The 12,171-nt window shown below is 42.7% G+C and overlaps 1 protein-coding gene across 6 annotated transcripts in view; it reads right to left on the bottom strand.

Annotated features, from left to right (window-relative positions):
* PTPN14 (protein tyrosine phosphatase non-receptor type 14) overlaps positions 1-12,171 on the bottom strand; it is a 172,624-nt gene that overhangs the window by 60,682 nt on the left and 99,771 nt on the right. The gene's annotated exons all lie outside the window — the stretch shown is intronic.

Below are 12,171 nucleotides of genomic sequence, written 5' to 3'. Positions count from 1 at the left end.
AGTGGTTTCCAGGAATTGGGGTTCAGGGAAGAACAGGCAAAGCACAGAGGATTTTTAGGGCACTGAAAATACTCTGCATGATATCATAATGATGGCTGTATAACATACAGTTGTCTAAACCCATAGGATGTACAATACCAAGGCTTGTACATATTACTACTACAGTGTAAACTATGGACTTAGGGTAATCATGCTGTGTCGACGTAGGTCATCCCTGGAGAGAATTCTAGTGAAGGGTATTGATAACGGGGTAGGCTATGTGTGTGGGGGAGGGGAGGCCAAGAGTATATGGAAAATCTCTATAACTCTCCTTCAATTTTGTTGTAAACCTAAAACTGTTCTAAAAAAAATGGTCTTACCAAGAAGAAATAAATACTCCTTCAGTGTGGACCATTTGTTTACATGTGAATGATGTAAACTGCTTTCTGAGCTACCAGCAGGGAAGAAATAACTAGGGGATGAATCACAGCCAAAGATCAACAGCAGCACGAAATAAACCCGTGTGGTGGGCAAATGGGGCACAGATCAAGGAGGAACAGGCTCCATGTGGGTTCTCCTGGCCAAAGCCCCCTCCACTACGTTACCACGGCACAACATGGAGACGCTGCCTCTTACACTAGGACGATTCATCGGCTCAGACCACATACCTGCCTGCCCTGAACATTATGTGTTCTTAATAGTACCTACAACTCCACTGTGGGAAAGGGAGCTTAGATTACATCTGGAAGCTGGGTGAGTCAAAGCCTAACGATCTGTCTTCCTGGTAAGGAGCCAGGTTTGTGGCTAAGAAGTTTGCATAATAGCCTTCAAAATCTGGTGAGCTGGCAGATGGGAGAACAGTACTATTGTTAGCAATGTGCCCGGTCCAACGGAGAAAACCAGTAAAAATCAACAAATACAAGGCAAGAGGAGCATCTCCGTGGACAGGCATGAGTCCTTCCTTGTCATTCCTAATTAAAGGTAGCTCCTACCTTCTCACAAGAGAACAACTGCTGAAAGAAGCCACCTCTTCTGTAGATGAGGTCGTGTCCTAGAAATGAGCAGGAAATACCGACTGTGCGCTTAACAAATGTTTGACGAATGAATGATGGAATGAAAGTCACTCATCAATTATATATACTTAGACTCAGAGAAATAGAAGTTCCCAGACTACAGTAATCGGAAGGCTGGATATACAGGGTATCTGACCACTGTTGCTGACCAGAAAACTCAGTGTAGGTGCTGATGAAGGGAAAGCCCACTGGGGACTAGGATTCTATCTTCTTTAAGCCAGTTTCCTACCATCTGAGCAGGACAGCACAAAGCAGAGGCCTTCATCAGCTCTTACAAATGGGATGTGCTGGTCTACCCAATTCTTACACAGCTGCTGGACTTAAGAAGCAACCTACAATTCTCTGTTGGCCAAAAGGCAAGTGACAAGGCAGGCCAAAGGAATGTCTTCAAGCTGTGAGGACCTGCAGTCTAATATAAGTGTAGAAGAGAATGATCTGCCCTTGATTGTGATCGTTGTTTTATTCTGTTCACAGTGATAGGCTGAGACTCCTCCATCTGTGTTCCGTCTGTCCCGTCTTTGGACACTGACACTCAGTACCACCTGTGAGCAACCATCTACAACTTTCCCTCCAGCATCTCTGGCATGGAAACCAGGACCCCACCCAAAGTACATCCTGAACTAAGAGCGGCCCAAACCTGATTTTACACTCCGGCTGCTGGTTTTTACTTACTGACCAGTCTAAGTTTTAAATATTTTTCATCACTGGGCTGTAGGCTTTTTAGTGCTTAAATTCGGCAGGTGCCCACTTAGCCCATGCTCTCTTAGTCACCAAATGCATGTTTTCTCATAGTTATGGCTTAAAGTTGCCTGAGGAGTGAAAGAAGGACTGTATCAAAAGTATATTCTAAATCATCAACAGGAAAAAAACCCACATTAGCTGAATGGGCTGTTCATCAGAAATAACAAAACAGCTGCTATTGCTACCCTAACGTCAGAAATAGAGGACATACTGTAAGACCCGGCTGCATGACCTGTCAGTGTATGGACCTGTCGTGAAACAACTGTCCCTTTCCCACCCCACTGTCAACAGGCCAGTGAGATCCATATCCAACCTCTCCCAATCACAGCACTTCAACACTGGCGGTTGATGTATTTCTAGTGTAGGTCCACCCACCCCTATGAAGCCCATACGTAGCTTGAGGGCATGCACCATCCATTTTGTTCAATAATTCACAGACCCAGTAAATGACCCTAGACTTGGTATCTATGCAAAAAGCATTATGACCGTTTACTGACTCAGAGAAACCCAGTGGGTAAGAAGAATGCCTTTTTTTGGGGGGGGGGGGGATTTAGCTACCCAAATAGTTGGCATAGAACAATACTGGACTCATCAGGAAAAAAAAATCCCAAATCACCTAAACTCCAGGTAACACTTTTCTCCAGTCACTGAATTGGACTAATTCATTCCATCCTCCATGTTCCCAGTGCATTTTTGTAACTCTATCATTGTACTGATTAGGCAATTTGCTTAATTACATCTACCTCTTTTGCTTCCTTGGCTATGTTAAAAGCTCCTTTTGCTCTGAATTTCCCCTCAACCTCTAGCACACAGTAGGCCTTCACCATATATTTCCATTAGAGCATCATTACATTTACATCATGGCAGCCATATATGTGGCCTTATGTATAGCTGGGTAATTACAGACTAGCTGAAAGCAACCTTACGTTGCTCCTAGGGTACTCCAGAAGAAACAATAAAAATGTACCACTTGTCTATCAAAAGCTTAGAAGACTTGAATTCTCCACAGTTGAAATTTTAATCAGTTTCTTTCAATGTTAAGAAACCAGAAGAGGCCCTGGCCGGTTGGCTCAGTGGTAAAGTGTCGGCCTGGCGTGCAGGAGTCCGGGTTCGATTCCCGGCCAGGGCACGCAGGAGAAGCGCCCATCTGCTTCTCCACCCCTCCCCCTCTCCTTCCTCTCTGTCTCTCTCTTCCCCTCCCGCAGCCGATGCTCCATTGGAGCAAAGATGGCCCAGGCACTGGGGATGGCTCCTTGGCCTCTGCCCCAGGCACTAGAGTGGCTCTGGTCCTGACAGAGCGACGCCCCGGATGGGCAGAGCATCGTCCCCTCGTGGGCGTGCCAGATGGATCCCGGTCGGGCGCATGCGGGAGTCTGTCTGGCTGCCTCTCCGTTTCCAGCTTCAGAAAAATACAAAAAGAAATAAAGAAAGAAAGAAAGAAACCAGAAGATCCAATAATCCTCAATAATAAGAGTGCTTTCCATTCATAGACTTGTTTTCCAAGTGTTCTCCTGTGTCATAATCCATGTCGTTTCATACTCAGAACAACCCTCTGAGAGAGTCACTACAATTTCCCACTTACCCGTGAGGAAACAGAGGCTCAGAGAGGCAAGGTGACATGCCAACTTTTTTTATTTTATTCAAAGGATCTTTCATTACAACATTGTGCCTGTGTAGTCAATTGGTTCTGTCTTCTCTGTAGTTTCTATAAGTCTGGAGTATAAATCTCAAAGGAAAAACTGGAAGGAAGAAAAAGACTACAGATGGCTGTAAACATATTACAACATGAATCCACTGACCATTGACTGAATTTTCACGGCTAGAAATGACTACTTTTCTTTTGCAGAATCCTCAAAAACAGTTGAGACTATCAAGTATAGACACAACTGCCAAAGATAAAATACCAAACCAGCAAACATCTCACTGCCCAAGAATCCAGCATCTTCCTAGGCTGTGATTTCTGCCAAAATTGTGTTTGATCGTCTCAGGCATGGAAAATGTCTCTCCAGAATTCTTCCTTTCAAACCCCTTCTGGGGCTTGAGGACTACAGCCTCCTTTTGTTGAATGCAATTTTAAATAATTTTGGATGTCCTTTCATCTTTTAGAGTTGTACTTTGCTAACTGGCCCCCTCTCCACAAGGCAATCTTTTACCACCAGCAATCCATAGGAAACGTTAAGGTAGAAAGCGCAATTTCCCAGAGAGTGAAATGATGACCCCAGGTGACAACGGGCTACATACAGGTAAAAAGAAGCCCAAAAGGAAGGGGGACTGTCAAGCAGAGAACTGTAATCCCACATCAGAGAAATCCCTCGTTACCTCCGTTTTATAGAGAAGGCTGCTATAAACACAGTCTTCCTTTTTATTCTGTGTTTAAGAACTGAAAAAGATCTCATTAGAAACCAGAGTGGGAACACAGCACATGCCTCCCTAGGAACCAAGAACTCAACAGGCATAAAACCAAGAGAGGGTACCAGTGCTGGACATCTAAGTACTGCGCCGGGCATACAGCCATGCTCAAAGGACATGATTCCTACAGAAAAAGACTAAGTAAGTACTCAAATTCCCCCATAAACAAAAAGCCTAGTAGGCTTCTCCTAAAAATTAGGACTGCAGAGAATATATGGCCTCCTCTATTTTCATATGTTAATGAGACCAGCACAAAATCTATTGGTTAGAAATCATTATAAAAGCTATTAAATTCTATTACTGTGATGATTTCTTAACCTCTTAAAAATTAAACCACCTTAGATCCAATTTACTGGTAAAATATTAGAAAGATACTAGTACACATCTGCGACCGTGTATTATTCATCCATTCACCGAAACTTGGTGAGCACCCACAACACGCCAGCAGTTGCTCTCGGCACTAGGGAGGTAGCAGTGAACTGAAGAACCCCAGTCCCCAAGCTCGTTCAAGGGACCTCCGTTCCAGTGGGGACATGAAGCAATAACTCAGGAAGTAAACGGACTGAGATAAAATCAGCTGAGAGGTCTGGATGGAGAGTAACAAAGTGGGAGGCGGTCAAGCAAGGTCTCACTGATACCGAGAACTCCAAGATCTGATAGAAACAAGGACCGGGCCACGTGGGTATTTGGGGAAAGAATGGTCTAGTTCAGCAGATACAAGGGCCCGCAGGAAAGCGTGTGGTAGGGGTTGAAGAATGTCAAGAAAGCCTGCGTAGCAAAGAATGAGTAAGACGACAAAAGGCAGGGAGGGAGTGATGAGGGAAAGGCACGGAGTAGGACAGATCCCAGAGTCCCGCTAGGGTAAGGTACAGGGAGGTTGATGCTCCTGAGTAAGATGGCAAACCAGTGGAGGGTGCTGAGCAAAGCAGCCTCAGCACCCACATAAACTGACAAAGGTTTAAAAGGATACTGCTTGTTGCTGCAGACACAGGGACCGCATTCAGGAGAAATGGCTGGGACCGAGCTAGAGAAGCAGCAGTGGGTGCGGAAGGAAATCGAGTCCAGACAGACTTTGAAGGTTGGGCATGGGGCGTTTGAGAAAGGCAGAATTCCAGGGTGACTGCCAAATGTTTGGCTTGAGCAACCAAAATAAAATTTTCAGATAAAGACTTCATTTTGGAAAATTGGCAAACGGCTTCTTAACAAATAGATTGGAGGAAAATGAATTTAACTATTGGTTAAACATTTATAAGCAGATTATCTTTCACTAAAACTTATTGAGTTCATTAAATCACTTTAGTCAAACATTTGATCCAATCTTTTTAAAGAAGGGAGGGTGGTCTCTTTTATATAGCAATGCATTCCTTCTCTCATCATTATTCTTCTTTTTCTTTCTTGTCCCCCAAATCCTCTGCTTTGGATTTCTTTCTTTCTTTTTATTTATTTATTTAATTATTTATTTATTTTACAGGGACAGAGAGAGTGAGTCAGAGAGAGGGATAGATAGGAACAGACAGGAATGGAGAGAGATGAGAAGCATCAATCATCAGTTTTTCATTGCAATAAACACCTTAGTTGTTCATTGATTGCTTTCTCATATGTTCTTTGACCGTGGGCCCTCAGCAGACCAAGTGACCCCTTGTTCAAGCCAGTGACCTTTTTTTTTTTTTTTTTTGCTCAAGCCAGATGAGCCCATGCTCAAGCTGGCGACCTTGGGGGTCTCGAACCTGGGTCCTCCGCATCTCAGTCCGACACTCTATCCACTGTGCCACTGCCTGGTCAGGCTGCTTTGGATTTCTAATAAAGAAATGCCTTTACAGAATGAAGTTCATAGATATTTTTTCCCGTTTTCTATTATCTAAATTTTGACTTCAGATCAAGAATGGCCAGAGGATGGCCGTGGCTGGTTGGCTCAGTGGTAGAACATCGGCCTGGTGTGTGGCTGTCCTGGGTTCGATTCCTGGTCATAGCACACAGGAGAAGTGACCATCTGCTTCTCCAGCCCTCCTTCTCTCCCTTCTCTTTCTCCCTCCCCCCCCCAGACATGGCTTGATTAGTGTTAGCACACCTGCCCTGGGCACTGAGGATGGTTCCATGGAGCCTCTGCTTCAGGCACTAAAAAAAGAGCTTGGTTGCGAGCAAGGCCAAAGATGGGCAGAGCATCAGCCTCAGATGGGGGCTGCCAGGTGGATCCAGCTTGGGGAGCATGTGGGAGTCTCTTTCTATCTCCCCTCCTCTCACTTGGAAAAGAAGAAGACAAAAAAGAATGGACAGAGGGCCTGTGGAGCAAATGTGGAGTGAGCAAAAGAACAGGGGTGAGAAATGAAATATGAAACACTGCCCTCACCCAGTTTTTGGCAAAATCTCTGAAAAGCCCAGCTCATGAATACTTCCCACTTGATCCTCATTGTAAAACTGTCATACTTCTAAATATAGCACCATCAGCCTGACCAGGCAGTGGTGCAGTGGATGGAGTGTCGGACTGGGATGTGGAGGACCCAGGTTCGAGACCCCAAGGTCACCAGCTTGAGCGCGGGCTCATCTGGTTTGAGCAAGGCTCACCGCTTGAGCCCAAGGTTGCTGGCTCAAGCAAGGGGTACTCAGTCTGCTGAAGGCCCACGGTCAAGGCACATATGAGAAAGCAATTAATGAACCACTAAGGTGTTACAACAAAGAATTGATGTTTCTCATTTCTCTCTCTTCCTGTCTGTTTGTCCTTATCTGTCCTTCTCTCTGTCTGACATAAATAAATAAATAAATAAATAAATAAATAAATAAAAATAGCACCATCATCAAATTAAAAAATAATGGCTAGAAGTGGTCTTTGCAGCATCACTTGACCAAGATACATGCACTAAGAAGATCAGGGAGGAAAAACAAGTTTCTGTAATTAATAGTTACTAGTCCATGCATTTTCTGTCATTTGTATTTTACTGTTTATATGAAAATTCACCTAGAGCCCCATCATCTTTACACCAGCAACGAAGTCCTGTACATGTTCCACACAGAACTAAGTCACCACTTTCTCAAGTTAATATATTCTTTATAACTTTCAACAATTCTTATATAAAAGAATGTCAGTGCTTATAGACAGGCTGACTTCCTCATTTAAAGTCATGATCATAGATTTAAGCTAAGTCTAAAGGAGAAATTGATAAAAAGCATATAAAAAAACGATCAAACATAGTGGACTCTTCTACAGTTTATCATATGCATCTTTATATAGATAGCTATCGTCTTCTGATGTTTATCACCTTCTCTATGGAAGGAACCGGTAATAATTATTGCATAAAAATAAGCCATTATTTGGGGACTGAAGAACATCGCTTCACAACTTTTTTAGAGAATACAATTTGGAATCTGATTTTAATCACTCAGATAACTAAGGTACCGTATGCTCTTATAATTCCCAACCTGAATGTTATAGATATGAAAGAAGACATTTATAAACTACTACACTTCAAAAATGTGACCATGAGGGCAGGGATTTTGTCTGTTTTGTTCACAACTGTAACTCCAGTAACTGGAGGATTCCTAACATAAAGCAGATACTGTGACAAATACTAAACACATAGCACGTACATGAATACATGAATGAAGGAAATTTTCAATTAATTGGCACATTACCCATAATGGCTACTCAAGTTAACTAAAATATTAATTATGTAAAACTGTGCTAAGTTACATTAGTTATTCCATGCTGAGGATAAATAGGTTGTATTGTACGATAAAATATGTTTAGAAAGTAATAAAGGCAGATATATTTTTTTCAAAATCTAGGCTTTTATGATGAGAAGTAAATGTGAGTCCTTTGTAATGAAAATATTGGGCAATCCAGATTTAGAAGATAATATTTTTCCTTAAGGGTCACCAAAGTAAGCCCTGGCTGGGTAGCTCAGTTGAGAGCTACCCAGATAGAATATCATCCCGATATGCCAAGGTTGCAGGTTCAATCCCTGGTCAGGGCACATACAAGAATCAACCAATGAATACATAAATAAGTGGAACAACAAATCGGTGTTTCTCTCTTTCTCTCCTTTCCTCTCTTTCTAAAAATCAATCAATAATTTTATAATAAGGATTATCAAATTAAAATTACATAACTTAGTTCTAGGATATAGAATAAGATTTCATACCAGGAACCTGTGACCCAATAGTAACAAGAAAACCTTAAACTTCAAAAAATTATTTCTTCTAAGAAATCAAAATTATGCCAAAGGATTTCATTATACCTCTAAGATAGAAAATTTCAACCTGTGTGGTAAAGGAGAAAATTATTAAACAGATTAAGAAAGTATAACAGAGAAGCTAACTGGTTTCCCCAAGGTCATACAGCACGTTACCAGGAGTACCAGAAGCAATGCAGAGCTGCTGGTCCCTGGCCTTCTCAATTGAACCAGTAGTTATATCTGTGTTGCTGGATGGGAAGAATAAACTCCATCATCTCTGTTTTATAGAAGTGGAAACTGGCTTGTAGCAGGCAGGCAGCTTGTACAATTATGCCAGGAGTGAAGGAATGAGGCCAAAATATAACCCCATGGGTCTATCTGCTACAATTAGCTGCTCCCTACCACGTTCCAGAAAACCCTTGAGGAGTTTACACTACACTTTCCCTCTCCTCTAACTTCCTCGCTAGAATGTTCTGCTTCTACATCTTCCGCCTTCACCCCTAAAGTGAATTTCTGCTACTGATAGGAGTTACCTTACCTTTAAGGCATGTCGAAGAGAAACAGGCTTACAGCCCCTGGCCTAGCCTGCCTTCCCTTCCAACCGTCTTGATTCACTTATCAAAATCCAATGTCTTCTTGCCTGACCAGGTGGAGGCACAGTCGGACTCGGATGTGGAGGACCCAGGTTTGAGACCCTGAGGTCACCAGCTTGAGCGAGGGCTCATCTGGTTTGAGCAAGGCTCACAGCTTGAGCCCAAGATCACTGGCTTGAGCAAGGGGTCACTCAGTCTGCTGTAGCCCCTCTCCTCCCCACCCCCGTCAAGGCACATATGAGAAATCAATCAATGAACAACTAAGGAGCCGCAACGAAGAATTGATGTTTCTCATCTCTCTCCCTTCCTGTCTTTACTATCTGTCCCTCTCTCTAACTCTCTCTGCCTCTGCCCCCCCCAAAAACAACCAATGTCTTCTTCTAAGCCAGTGGTTCTCAACCTTTCTAATGCCGTGACCCCGCAATACAGTTCCTCATGTTGCGGTGACCCCAAACCAAAAAATAATTTTGGTGGCTACTTCATAACTGTAATTTTGCTACAGTTATGATTCGGAATGTAAATACCTGATATGCATTATGTATTTTCCGATGGCTTTAGGTGACCCCGCCGGAGTCGCGACCCACAGGTTGAGAACCGCTGTTCTAAGCCCAATTCCACTGACACTTCCTGTGAAGCTTCATTTTAGATGTCAACTTGGCCAGGCCTCTGTACACAGATATTTGGTCAAACATGATTCCAGGTGTTTCTGTGAAGGTCATCTTTACATACAATTAGCATTTCAATCAGTAGTCTTTGAGTAAAGCAGTCAACCCTCCATAATATGGGTGGGCCTCATGGAATCCATTGAAAACCTTAAGAGACAGACTGACCTCCCCCAAAGAAGAGGGAATTCTGCTGGGAGACCACTTTTGAATTCAAACAAAACAGCAACTCATCCCTGGGTCTCCAGTCTGCAGACGTATACTGCGGATGTTGGACTTGCCAGCCTCCATAATTGTTTGAGTTAATTCCTTAAAAATCAATCAATCGATCTTGATAGAGAGAGAGAGAGAGAGAGAGAGAGAGAGAGATCCTATTAGTTCTGTTTCTCTGTAAAATCCTAATACACCTTCCCAAAGTTCCCCCTCATTATTCCACCCATAAAGGGCATGCCCAGTAAGCATCTATCATACACTACCTTGAAGTTCAGATATTTGCAAGCAACCATCTACTCTTCCCAAATAGATTGAAAAACCCATTCAGGACAGGAGTGACGTCTTGTGCCACTCTGCATTTTACAGTGTGTCTTATACTTAGGAAATAATGTCTTGAATAAATGCCCAGAGATGAGTCTTAAAGGCAGAGGCAGCTTCCAATGCAGGAAGGAGAAAGGAAGAGGGAGATACTTTAGTACTGGCAAAAAACAGAGGAAGGGCGAGAAGCCCAGGGTGTCAAGCATCACTGAATAGACCAGTCAGACAGGTAAGAAGGGCTAGTGGAAGGAAACAGAAGGCAATAAGGAAGACATAGCCTTGCAATCCTTTATCTGCCTCTGAATGTTTGTCTTTACCTTCCAGGCAATGGTAAGCCACTGAGCCTTTTTGATAAAAGAAAAATGATGAAACAACAACCTTTAAGAAAGACGCTTAAGAGTTGGTACATACATCCTCATAAACAGATGGAGAGTACAGATACAAGTCAGGAGGCAGGATAATAATAGTGTTAGACACTATAAAGCATGCTTCTGCATTTACTAACCAGTTGAATCCTCAGAAGGTCCTTCTGTTCATGCAGAAACCGAGTCTCAAGGAAGATGAGTAACTCATCCAAGGGCACACAGAGAGCAAGAGGAGCAAGAGGTGCAGCTAGACCTCAAACCCAAGTCTGTCTGACCCGGAAGCTGTGCTCGTCGCCCCTCCCCAGTATTTCGGGCTGGGGTAAGAAAGCATATGCCAGGGGCAGAGCCGGCTGGAGCACAGTGGTCACGCGCAGACTCCGGAGTCACACTGTGTGAGCCCAGATCCCGGCTCTGCCACTTACGCACATGGGATCTTGGGTGAGTTACTCAGCCACTCTGTGCCTTAGTTTCTATTTGGTAAAATCAGAAAAATAATAGCACTAACTCTAAGAGATGTTGTAAGGACTAAATGATAAAACGCATACACAGAGCTTAGAATCATGCCTTTCCATAATGGAAATACTCAATAAATGTCAGTTATTGTTAATATTAGGAAATACCAATACTCTCAACTGAGCAAGTGCCACAGTGCTCCCTATTACGTTAGCGATGTGTCCTAAGGACCTCAAACATGAACAATCAATTCCATTGACCAAGTATCTAAGATATTTCAGCGTTAAAATTTGCTTTTTATTTTTCTGGGAGTAATAAAAATTTTGGAGGACTGTTGGGTCAAACTAATACATACATATTCAGCAGATATGAATATACTCATCACGGCCATGTGTAAGACTGTCCCCAGTATTCGTACTAGAATGTCCTTAATACATGTACTGGAAATGTGTACAGCAGCACGGTTCAATAGCTCCAAAATGGAAATAAGCTAAGTGACCTTCAACTATAGAACATGGTCGCTGTCGCATATTTGTGTACTGGACTACCGTGCAGCAGGGAAGGGGCAGGAGGGACGCAGTGGCTGGAATGTGTTCGTGGAAGGTATGGGCATGGGACACCACGCCAGAAGCGGACACATGGACTTTGTGGTTCTTGCTCTGGCCAAGCTGGTTTCTTCGAGGAGAAGTAAGAATTAATAACTTATAATGTCCTTTATCATTACAAAATTCCAAAAACCTAAGAGGAGGATCTGTACAATGTCCAACTGAGCCTCCTTCACAGTATTTAGCAAACATGACTCTAGACAATTAAATCCAGATTTATATTTCATCCTCCATGACCAAAACCTAGATTGATTGTCTCATTTATTCTAATGCTTTTTAATCTGATTACTTATATATTAGGTCACGGGTAAAATGTTTTAGTCCCCTGTGTGTGTGTGTGTGTGTGTGTGTGTGTGTGTGTGTGTGTGTTTCCAGGTAAAATGCAAATATCAAGGGTGGTGGGTAAGATTCTCTATAATTCAATTCAACATACTTCTCCTATAGGAGCTTCAAAGCTCTAAGTGGATTTCTAATTATATTGTGGTTATAATTATACAATGTTACAACTAACAAATAATCATATTAAAATAGAATGAAAAAATGCCTGCTTTACAATATAACAGTTAAATAATTTGAGACGTCCTTTTGAAA

This window comes from Saccopteryx bilineata, chromosome 2 (assembly GCF_036850765.1).
Source record: "Saccopteryx bilineata isolate mSacBil1 chromosome 2, mSacBil1_pri_phased_curated, whole genome shotgun sequence".
Taxonomy (NCBI): Eukaryota; Metazoa; Chordata; class Mammalia; order Chiroptera; family Emballonuridae; genus Saccopteryx; species Saccopteryx bilineata.
Note: the sequence above shows the minus strand (reverse complement) of the source record. Positions and strands in the feature narration are given on the sequence as shown.